The sequence below is a fragment of the Falco punctatus genome, assembly GCF_963210335.1.
Source record: "Falco punctatus genome assembly, chromosome: 10".
Lineage (NCBI taxonomy): Eukaryota > Metazoa > Chordata > Aves > Falconiformes > Falconidae > Falco > Falco punctatus.
In genome coordinates this window covers 42,698,646-42,711,352 of record NC_137590.1, presented here as the reverse complement: position 1 = coordinate 42,711,352, position 12,707 = coordinate 42,698,646, and positions in this window count along the sequence as shown.

Here is a 12,707-nt window from a genome sequence, read left to right as displayed (position 1 = left end):
CACCTCTCTATCCTTAGGTGGATTGGATGGTTCAAGGGACGAGCAGTGATGGGAGCTCCACATGTAGGTCACTAGCTCAAAGATGGCAGGGATTACAGGCGACTGATAGTTATAACTGGGCAGCAGTTGAGACGAACGGGTGTCTCTTTGCCAGAGCTTCTCTGTAGTGACATCCTTCGCCTCCTGACAGCCCTGAGGAGGCTAGAAACTGGACAGGTGTGGATTCCTGCGCCTCTGTGCTCTGACTGTAACTGTTACCTCAAAGCACTTTGGAGGAGATACGTGAGAGGAATTGCCTTTGTTGCCTCTGTCATCTAATCTCGCACAGACGGATTGCAACCTGGACTGCAAACTGGCGCCTTTTGCTCAGATTCTGCTGACATCCTTAAATTTTTCTTACAAATGAAAAGATCAGACTTGCGTAAGGAAATCTTCAGTTGGAGGAGGAATGAACATACGTGGAATAACTTGTGAAGAAAAATCTAAAGATAGCTGCTGTCTTCTGTCCTTAAAAAGCCCTTGGGCAGGAATCTGAAGAGCTCTCTGTAGTAATGCTGTCAGTATCTTTCCCAGAGTAGTGGCATTCCGTCAGCTTACTGGAGACTGAGTTTAGAAGCTTTTAGCTAGGATTTTTCTTGAAATGCAGTCACTGGCCTTGGTTGGAGCTAGAGGTATGTGCAGAATTTGGCTACCACTGGCTAGAAGTGGGGCATTTTGCATCCTGTACAAATTGCCAAATACGTGGTGAAGTTAAATAGACTAAGCTGGCATTTTCAAATGGAGCTTTACTGCCTCCAGGCTAAACCCTGCTTTCCTGACAGTTGATACTGCACTGTGGCCATTAAGACTCACTTGTTTTGCATCTTACAAAGCACAAGAGTGATTTGCGCTGCAGGTGGATGCTGGGTAGTGAGACATCTGCATGTCCATGTACCAGCAGAGACCAGTAGACACCCCTGAAATCCATCCATAGCTAGGGTAGTCCATGCGATAGAAGTGAGTGGGAACAGACTTACCCTTCCTGCGTGTTTTTACACTACCACAGCAGCAGCTGTTCTGGCTCGTAAGCAGAAACCTTTACATGCCGCCGTGCTCTTCGGTTTGCAGCAGCAGTATATCAGCAGCTGAAAGGAACTTTGACATAAACGTATGGAGAGGAAAAAAAAACAAACCCAAACAAATTTGGGAGAAAAAAAAATGGTGTGAGTGACTGTTTTGAATTAACTTCATTAATTTCCTTTGTGTTGCGTTTTGTTTTTTAAGGTCCAGGTCTCCCTGTGCCACTTCCTCTCGCTCTAGAAGTTCGCATACCTACTGCAAGTCAAGATCAGGTCCTTCCCACCCTCGCTGCTGCTCTCAATCATCTAGCCGTGACCCCTCTCATTCCTACCCACGATCACCACCGTATCCAAGAAGAGGCAGAGAGAAGAGTCGAGGCTGTCATTCTAGCTCAAGGTCACGTGGTTATCCCCACTCAAGGTCAAGGTCGCATGGCTCTCCCCACTCATGCTAGTGGACTCACCCTTTCTCTCATCTTCCCTTAACTGAACATTTTTGGAAAAAATACTGCCGATACAGAATTTAAATAAAAGCTGTTTTATGAAACATTACAAAAGATGACAGTGTGCACCTCGCCCGTTACGACTGGACTGCGCCCTTTTTTCCTCTTGGCACTGGTTCTACCAGAGGAAGCCCCATCAGACAGAGTGAATAAAAGCCAGTTACAAAAGGAACCATCATTAATACCATGGAGGAGTACAACAAGGACAACACTGCGACACCCTGAGATGTCCCCTCCCCGCGCTGTCCCTGCGGTGCGGGCAGCCAAGTGCCACCCGGCAGAGCCCCAGCATCTCCCCCAGGCTGCCTTGGGACAGGAGGGGACAGCAGGTGGGGACAGCCCGGGGGTGACAAGAGGGGACAGCTGGTAGTAACAGGCCTGGGGGGTGACAGGAAAGACAGCTGGTGGGGACAGCCTGATGGGTGACAGGAGGGGACAACTGTTGGGGACAGCCTGGGGGTGACGGGAAGGGTCAGTGGCTGGGGAAAGCCTGGGGGTGACAGGAGGGGACAGCAGGCCATGACAGCCTGGGGGGTACAGGAGAGGACAGCAGGCCGTGACAGCCTGGGGGGTGACAGGAGAGGACAGCAGGCAGTGGCAGCCTGGGGGGTGACAGGAGGGGACAGCAGGCTGTGACAGCCTGGGGGTGACAGGACCTCAGGTGCCAGATCATGGGCCGCGAGAGGCTGAAGGCGACTCACTGCGACCTGCAGGTCACCAGCGCCCAGACCATGGAAGGTGCGTGGGGGCGGTGGGCGCGGGGACCGGGGACCGGCCGGCTGGCGGCGGCGCAGGCGCCCAGTGAGGCGGTTGGGCCGCGGCCGGCAGCGGTGACTTGTGCTGGGCCCTCAGAGCTGCTCTTCCATGGTTGTGCGCTGGCAGCTGGCGTCAGGGCTGTGTGCGCAGCCAGGCACAGCAGCGTACGGGGTCCGTGTGCGACACCGCGCGTGGAAGAGGTTTGGTTTCTGGGAACCCTTCTAGGTAAAACGAGAAGGGAATGTGGGACAATGCCTTGTCATCACAATCCTGCCAGATTTCTTTGAAAGCCGGCAGAGAAGGCTGAACGTGATAGAAAAGGAGTGGGTGGCTAATTTGAAGGGGAAAAAAGTGGGTTTGGTGACTGAAATTTGTCTTCAGCTACTTTTACTCCACCGCATTGGAAAAGTGGTGCTTGGCTGTTGCAGAAACTGCTCAGTAGCAACGTTTGGGATCAAGAGTGTATCTGTGAGTGACAATCTATGCAGACCCTGGAAAGCCATCTTGTAGACGAGCGTTCTGTCTAAAGTATACTTGGCATTTCTTGCCAATACAGCTTCTTTGCTACACCAAAGACATTTTCATTCAGATGCTATTGAGCATCATTTCTTCTTTTCTTTCAAACGGTGCATTTTTGTCGTGGTACTGCGTGTTAGACGGTGTCAGGGCAATACTGAAGTTTTATGGCAGATCACTTATGGTGAATATACCTAAAAATGTTCTTAGAGAAGCCCTAAGTTCTTTTGAATCTCAGAAATGGTGCTTGATTCTCAGAGACGGTAATGGTTTTGTATTACTTAGCGTGCTGTTTCAGTTTGGTAATCTACCGTCTGGCAAACTTTCATGTGATTAAAGACTTTGGAATATGACTTGTCAGAAATACAAAGACTTGGAAACCGTCTCCATTCCTTAAACATTCAAATTTTAACGGTTGGGGTTTTTTTTCCTTTTTCCTGTGGTTCTGTGACATTCCCACAACAGTCTTGTCTTTACAATGTGTACTCATAGGATTTTTCCCTCTTCCAGTTTGTTGTATTAAAACTGAAACAGAATGACATGCCTGCTGTGGTAACTGTAACTTTGGCCCCACCCTTTCCAGTGGTTGGACCTAAACACGCTGTTTACCTACAGATAGGTAAAGTATGTTCAGGAGAGTATCTGTGAGCAGACTTAACAGCACGGTGTTAGGGGTCTTGGGGGTGTTACGGGGTCGCGTGTCATATACAGCAGTAGAGACAGACATGCAGGTAGAGGCAGATGTACAGGTTGTGACACAGATGCTTACTGGAACTTCTGTAAGGGTGTCTTCCCTGTGGAAATGCAAAAATCCCCCAGTGGTTGTCAGAGCAAAGCTAAGGAATACATTTCAGTGTCATACACGTGTATGCCAGATTTTGGGGCTTTATACATAACCGTGAATTTCCGTTTTTGTTGAACAGCATCTGCGTGCCTAAAGTCACCTTCAGAAGATGAAGGAAAGAACTCGGCCAGGATGTTCTGCCTAAAGGGGGTTCTTGGAGATCTTCCCTGTGGAGATATGGTCGTGGGTTTTATAACTTGGTGCAGGAGTCCTGACTAAATGGTGACATGATCTTGGAAAGACCCTTCAGTGAACCTTGAGTGAAGATGGCCAACTTGGTCAGATTTTTCCGGGCCGCGTGATCACGGAAATCTCGTAATAGAAGCAATGCTAATAGAAGCTGAAAGTAAACAGGATTTTAAACATCACTGGCGGGGAAAAAAAAAGAGATGGTGGACTCTTTTTGAAGATGGTGGGAAGGCAAAATGGATGGTTGGGATGTGTTTGAAAAGGTGGGAGGCGGGGTGGGGGTGTCCTCTTCCGTGCTCGCTATTCTAGAGACATGTTCTAGGGTTTTGTAAGCTAACAGGAGCCAAAGCAATGAAAGTTAGATCAGGAAAGAACCTCATGCTTTAGCAGACACTGCTTTAGTGACTTTAGAGACCATTTTGCTGTTGGCATTGAAACGATTCCAAAAAAATGGAAAAGATTTTGCTGCTTGTGTTTGACTATCAGACCTGAAGATTTCTGGAAAGGTACCATGAGATGATGAAAGCATGACGCTGTGTGTAAAATGTTGCTTTTCTATCTGTAAAGGGATTCCCTGAAGTGCTACGTCACGACATGTTAATATCACTCTTACAAACTGACTGATGCTTTCTCTGTATTGATGTTGTTTCCAGAATACACAGATGATAATGCCCTGATTCCGGGGAACTCATCGGTAACTGTTAGGGGAGTCCCTGTTAGAGGAGTTAAAGCTACCGGCAAAACAGACCTTGGGTAAGTAGCCATAACGCGTTGTGTTCTTTGGGAGGGGTTTCAGTGTGTTCACCTTCTTTGTGGCTGTTGGTTTACGGAGGCATTCAGGTTGTATCTTTCTTGTTAAAGCTGCTGTTAACTTTTGTTGTGACAGGGCAGATTTGAAGGTATCTGTCCCAAAGCAGACTTGGATTTTTCAGCCCGCTGGGACGTGGCATTCAAGCTCCAACAGTGGTAACTGTTGAGATGTTTGAATTGGGTTTGTTCTTGGGCTTGTTTTTTCTGAGAGTCAAGTTCTCCATCCTGTTTCCTCTATGCAGAGAGATCCCTTATTGTATGCTTTTGCTTGTATTGCTTTTAGAGTAAACGGAGAGACACATTGCAGTGTGAACTGGTGATTTGTTCCCATCTGCTAGCAGTCCGAGTCTCCGTGTTTGACTGCTTCCTTTGTTTGGGGGAGGGGGGCAGGGTATTCTTACACCCCAAAGGGGGGTGTGTGTGTGGGCTGCATACTGTCTCCAGAGGAAAGACTGAGAGTGGCCAGCTGGCAAACCGTGCAAACAAGAAGTTTCATTCTTAAGTGCTTCCTATTAGATTCCTAAAGACAATGTCTATGTCGGGCAAGAGAAAAAGAACAACATCCTAAAGCGTATTGCCTTTTGTGCCAGGACGGTGAAGGAACAGTTGATCTTTTCCAAACCTGAAGCTCAGAAAGCAGTTGAGCACTTTCCCAAACGTTAGTAGTTACCTTTCTAAGTTTGATTTCACCCTAAGCTGCTCTCTGTGCTCCAGGTATTACTGCTGTATTCCTCAGATTTATGGAGGACAGAGAATCTGATTACAATTGCAGATACTCAAATGTAAGCCTGACTACAGCATTGTCGCTGTCATCGATGTATTCGTACAGTCCAGTTCTGTATCAGCTGCATCAGCATGGTTTGAATGGTCATGTTTTCAAGGCTTCTTCAAGACAGACCTCTCCTCCACCATGAGTAGATATTACTGACTTGTGGTTTTGCCATGTCTTTCTAATGTTAGTTCTCAATAAATAGAGTGTACTGGCGCGTTACAGCGTGTCTCAAACAAACAGTACAGCAGCATCCTAGTACCCATGAAGCATCTGCAAGCAAAACCCCCTGAATTTATGTGGCTCCCCTGTAAGTCTTGGGTATATTACTGCAGTAGGTGTTGCAGTGCTTTCAGGCGCTACCAAGACTTTCTGGATGCCACAGCACTGTGCTTCTAAACATGGCCTGGTTTGGGGGGTTGATTTAGATGGGGATGCTTAGTGCTGTCTTGTCAATATAGCCTCCATTTCTGGTTGGGTGGCACCCTCTCCTGGTGTTGGCATGCTGCCCTAAAATGAGAGGCTAGGTGCCACTAGCATCAAAGATCCAAGAAATACCTGCACGTGGGGGTAAGGGATGAATGCCGCTGCTCTCCTAAAGTTGCAAATGGATCGGGCAGGTTAGCTTTCTATTCCTTCAGCTGGAAACCTTGTGGAAACAACTGGTAGAGTCGTTAGTGTTTGGGAATGCTGAACGCATGGTGTCACGGTGGAGAGGCCTTCAGAAATGCGTTAGTCACCTTGTAGTATCTTCCTCAAGGCAAATGGATGGAGAAACCACGGTGCGGTAATCTAAAGCACTTCCTCATGTTCAGGAGGTACGTGGCTGTACTTGCGAGCCTGGTGGTGGTGTAGCAGTGGCAGGAAGAATGAGCCTTTCTATTTGTGCAGGAATTGCACAGCAGCCTTTGGGTTGCCTCTGCTCGTGGGACGCTTTGGATGATGTATGAATTGTTTGTTAACTAGATCACCGGTTGCATGTTTGATTCTTGAGTAGCATGCAGGTACAGACCAATGAGTATGTGGAATCTCGGCAAGGGCTTGTGTGTCATAAGTGTTTCCTAAAATACTGGAGCATGTTCAAGATGATCTTAAAGCAAGTTCTGGTAATCCAGGCTTTTTTTCTTTTTTTTTTAACACAGGCCTCCTCGACCACAGAAAATCCTAGGAACTGCTTTCAGGTGATGTTTCTACTGCTATTGGTAGTCACTTCAGGCTAGAGGATAGTAGGTACCTGAACACAGTGCTTGGGCTTCCACAAAGAAACACTTTTCTACAGACAACTGTTCTTGTTTTGTCAGGGGAGTGTAGAAGCCAAAGTGCTCTATCTGGTACCTATTTGTGATAGTGGGGCTATACAGATTGCCTGAAGGTGCCTTCGTATTCGGATGGCTGACTGTTTAAGAACAGAAAACTGTAGCACAGTCTTCACAGTTTTGGTACTTAGAGGGCAGAAAGAAAATATCTGAGGACTTCTTCTTGCACTGCTGTATTCTGTATCTTAGAGTAATTGGGGACAAAGAAGGAATGGGATTTGGGGTTTTATTTCAGTTGCACTGAATGTACCAGGAGAGCACACTTTATGTATAGAAATAAATTTCCATATTCATAAGACTATCAGAACACAGTGTTTTGGTGTTCAAGTTTTATAAACTGTTTTCACGGCTTTATGTTGGTTACGAGTGCTTTATTTTAAGTTCTGGTCATCTTTCTTTCTTCTTCTAGAAGTCAAACTGAGCCAGCGAGTAGAACATCAAAAGAGGTATGTAAAGACACAAGCTGAAACTTTTTTCTACATGCTGCACCTAAGTCTAAGAAATGTAGCCTTGTACTAATTCTTTTCTATATATAAAATAGAAATGTTTTATATATAATATTTGTAATATATATATAGAAACATATTTTCCAGTGAAACACAGTGTATGCCGTAAATCCAATGTATTTGATTCAGCATAGTGAAAACTGAGCAATGCCAACATTTGCGCGGTTCTAATGTGAATAATGGTATTTGTGCCTAGTAAGGCATTGCATTTCGTACTGACTAGGCTAGAATATTTCTTGTATGACTGTGTGTTGTACAGATAATGTAGGCTCATTTTTAGAGCTTGCAGGTTCAAGGTTTGCACCACTGAACTTGGTGCCACTCTTCAGTACACCACCACTGTGAATTTACATTTGGAAAAGGGGCAGCATTTTTCTTCCGGTCAGAAAACACTGTCGTTCTGCTGCTAAGACATGAATAAGTAACTCGAGGAGATACTTGACTGGTAATGGCCTAGATCTCCATTTGGCCCTTGGGTGGAAGGCTACGTGCAATGATGCATTTCAAAATAGCCCTCATAGTACAAACATTACTTTGCGGTGGTGTTTGGTTTTCATCTGTAAGTATAACTGCTTTTTCTTCACTCGAATGGTGTGATGCATTACACGAGCTCTAGGCCACGGGATCTGATCACTTTGTAAGCTCTTAGGATAACTTCATCTAGAAATTCATGAACTTGGGGTCTAATGAAAGTAAATGAAAGACAGCGCAAAAACTATACTGCGTTCATGAACCATACCTGTGTGCATTTAGAAAATGTTGAGCTATTAACTGATTAATTTATAAACTGCACTGACAATGTTTCCTGTAGTGACACTTCCTTCTCAAATGAAAGGAAATATTTTTTTTAGATCCTTTTGAGCTGCAAATGGACAGCTTCCTTGACCCTCCGTCTTTTAAGCAGTTGTGAGCATTTGACAAGGGTCCCCCTCTGAGGTATCCTGAGCGATAGATTGATCTCAAGAGGGGTTGGTTACTTTAGTTTCCTCTCATTAACAACGCAGGCATACTTCAGCCCTTTAAGGTTTGTACTTTGTTCTGAACAAATCCAAATTCCACTGGCTTGGAGGTGGCTCTTTAAGTGGCACTCAGAGGATATAGTGCGGGCTTTCATACAGCAGTAGGCGTGTATGTAGAACTTGAATATGTGTTTAATTTTTCTGAATAGATTGGTGACTCTTCCGCACCTCTTTCTCTGGCCCAGCTTATTAAGGTATGTTTAGATGTACTTTCTTGTGAAATAGTGTTTGTAAACCTTACACTGTGCTCTCTAGCTGGATAACTGCTGTAATATGAGAAAAACATTAGTTGTTAATAACTCAGAGTGTTTCTCCTAACTTTAAAATGTGCGTATACTTTGATACTATCCTGTAGAGAATAGTTCCCAGCTTGGGAAGATGGAAGGGGAGCACCTTACTGGCCTCAGTGTAATGCTGCAGTATTACTCATCCGCAAGACACGAAGAAGCAGCACTTTAGAAGCTGTTTACCATTTTTCATACGTCCCGCTCATTGTTCATTGGAAACTAACACAAATTTTACAGAAGAATTTAATTGGCTGTAAGTTATGGACATTGCTGGGGCCTTTGCAACAGCCAGAACAGACGTGTTTCTGGAACATGGACAATTGCATGGCTGTTTTTGAATTTCTAGTCATTACCTAACCCTATGGTAGGTATGACCTAACCCTAAGTCTGAATTTTAAGAGATAACCTTAAGACTTCACCCTATGACGTATCCCTATGCCTTAAGCCTAAGACCTATCTCTAAGACTTATGACTCAACCTTATGATTTAACCCTGAGAGTTAACCCTAAGACTTAAGCTTAAGATTTAATGTTGGGCCTTAACCTTAAGACTTAAATTTAAAAGTTAATATTAAGACTTACACCCTAAGACTTAAACTTAAGACTTAAACTTAAGACTTAAATCCTAAGATTAACCCTGAGACTGAACCCTGAGACTTAAATCTCAGACTTAACCTTAATACTTCACCCTAAGACTTAAACTTCAGATTTAACATTAAGATTGAACCATTAGACTTAAGGTTAAGTTTTAACCTTAAGTCTCAACCCTTAGACTTAACCGTGAGACTTATCCGTAAGACTTATCCCTAAAATTTAAAACGGAGACTTAAACCTAAGATTTAACCTTAAGACGTAACCCTAAAACGTAGCCCTGAGACTTATCCTTGAGACTTAACCTTGAGACTTAATCCTGAGAATAGCCCTATGACTTATCCCCAAGACATACTTCTAAGGCTTAACCCTAAGACTTAACCTTAAGGCTCAACCTTAAGAGTTAACATTAAGACTTAACCCTGAGATTTAACCATAAGACTCAACTTTAAAACAAAACCTTAAGATTTAAACTTAAGACATAACCCTGAGACTTATCCTTGAGACTTAACCTTGAGACTTAATCCTGAGGCTTAGCCATATGACTTATTCCCAAGACATACTTCTAAGGCTTAAACCTAAATACATACTTCTAAGGCTTAACCCTAAGACTTAACCTTAAGAGTTAACATTAAGACTTAACCCTGAGATTTAACCATAAGACTCAACTTTAAAACAAAACCTTAAGATTTAAACCTAAGACATAACCCTGAGACTTATCCTTGAGACTTAACCTTGAGACTTAACCCTGAGACTTAACCCTAAGACTTATCCTCAAGACTTAACACTTCAGACTTAACCCTAAGACTTAAAGTTAAGATTTAACCCTAAGACTCAGTCTATAAGATGTAAACTTAAGACTTAACCTGAAGACTTAAATTTAAGACTTAACATTAAGACTTAACTCTAGACTTTACCCTAAGACATAATCCTGAGACTTAACCCTGAGACTTAATCCTAAGACTTAACCTAAAGTTTAACTTTAAAACTTAACCCTAAGACCGAACCCTAAGACACAACCAGACGACTTAACCCTGAGACTTAACCTTGAGACTTTACCGTGAGATTTAACCCTGGGATTTAACCCTAAGTCTTAATGCTCAGACTTAACTTTAAAATGTACCATTAAGACTTAACCTCAAGACTTAACCTTAAGACTTAACCTTAAAATGTATCCTTAAGATTTACACTAAAAACTTAACCCTAAGACTTAACCCTATGACTTATACTTAAGGCTCAACCTTAAGACTAAACTTTAAGACTTAACCTTAGAATTAACCGTAAGAGTTAAATTTTAAGACTTAACCCAAAGATGTAACCCTTAGTCTTAACACTGAGACTTAAACCTAAAACTTAACCTTAAGATTTAACCCTAAAACTTAACCCTAAGATTTAACCTTAAGACTTGACCTTAAGACTTAACCCTAAGAGTTAACCTTAGACTTAAATATTGAGACTTAACCCAAAGAATTATCCTTAAGATAAATTTTAAGACTTAACCTGAAGACTTAACCTTAAAACTTAACCCTAAGACTGAACCCTAAGATTTAACCTTAAAACTTAACCTTAAGATTTACACTCATGATTTAACCCTAAGACTTCACCGTAAGACTTAACCCTATGACTTAAACTTAAGGCTCAACCTTAAGACTTAACTTAAAGACTTAACCCTGAGAATCAACCCTAAGACATAACATTAAAACTTACCCCTAAGTCATAACCCTAAGACTTAAGTTTTAAGACTTAACCCAAAGAGTTATCCCTAAGACTTATCCCCAAGACTTAACTCTAAGAGTTAACCCTAAGACTTAAACTTAAGCATTAAACTTTAGACTTAACCCTAAGACTCAATCCATAAGGCTTAAATGTAAGATTTAACATTAAGACTTAACCCTAAGACTTATCCTTGAGACTTAACCTTAAGACTTAACATTAAGACTTGACTTAACCTTAAGACTTAACTATAAGACTGAACCTTAAAGACACAACCTTACGAATTAACCATGAGACTTAACCTTGAGACGTAACCCTGAGATTTAACCCTAAGACTTAATGGTAAGATTAACTTTAAGATGTACCATTAAGACTTAGCCCCAAGACTTAACCTTAAGACTTAACCTTAAAACTTAACCTTAACATTTACACTAAAGACTTAACCTTAAGACTTAACCCTATGACTTAAACTTAAGGTTAAACCTTAAGACTTAACCCTAAGAATTAACCCTGACATAACCATAAGAGTTAACCCTAAGTCATAACCCTAAGACTTAAACTTAAGAAATAATCCTAAGACTTAACCCGAAAACTCAACCTTAAGACTCAGCCCTGAGACTTAACCCTAATATTTTACCTTAAGACTTCACCATAAAAATTAACCCTAAGACTGAACCCTAAGATTTAACCTTAAGACTTAACATTAAGACTGAACCTTAAGACACAACCTTAGGACTTAACCCAAGACTTATGCCCAAGACTTAACTCTAAGAGTTAACCCTGAGACTTAAACTTAAGAATTAAACTTTATACTTAACCCTAAGACTCAATCCATAAGTCTTAAACTTAAGAGTTAACTTTAAGACTTAACCTTAAGACTTGACCTAAAGACTTAACCCTAAGGCTTAGCCTTAACACTTAAATATTAAGACTTAACCCAAAGACTTATCCCTAAGATAAATTTTAAGACTTAACCTTAAAACCTGACCCTAAGAATGAAGCCTAAGACTTAACCCTAAGATATAACCTTAAGACCTAACACCAAGACTGAACCTTAAGACAGGCCCCGGGCCTGAGCCATCTCTGCAGGGATGAGGCCTTCCTTGGCGTCCGTCCCTCAAACCCTCCCTCCGGCCCCCACGGTCTGTCCCTAAAACACATCCCCTCTGGCCCCCAGTCCCTGCTGGCCCTGAAGGCCGGCCACAGCACTTGGTTTCAAGCCTGAGCTGGTCATGTCATGGCTGTTCTGGAATGTGTACAGTGAAAGAAGAGATTGAAATGGCAAATGTTCCCTCTCAGGGTGGTCCCATGCTGGCAAAGGTTGTCCGAGGAGGTTGTGGGCTCTCTGTCCTTGCAGATCTTCAAAGGCCAAGGGCACACAGTCCTCTGCAACCTGCTGTAGGTGAGCGTGCTGGAGCAGAGGGCTTTGCCCAGAGGACCTCCATGGGTCCCTTCCAACCCCACCCTCCCGTGTGGCTCTGTGCTTTGCTTTTCCTCCTAAAGCCCCTCAACTCAGCCCCGATGCCCGCTGGAAAGGGTGCTGGGGCAAGGGACGATCCCAAACTCCTCCCCTTCCCAGGGTCCTTCCCAGCACAAGAGCTCCCCACTCCGGAAGACACGATGGCAGACACAGTCAGGAGAGGGAAAAGATTCTTTTTATTGTCAACAGCAGCTGCAGGGGCCCAGGAGTCACAGCTGTTCAGCCGGTGAAAATCAGTCAGAACCTGCAACGACAGAGTCAGAAAGCTCTGCTAAACCCCCAGAGGCAGGAAGAGGCAGGATTTGGTTCCCCCTTCTTTGGAGGACACTGTTTCTGAGGAATTCCTCATGA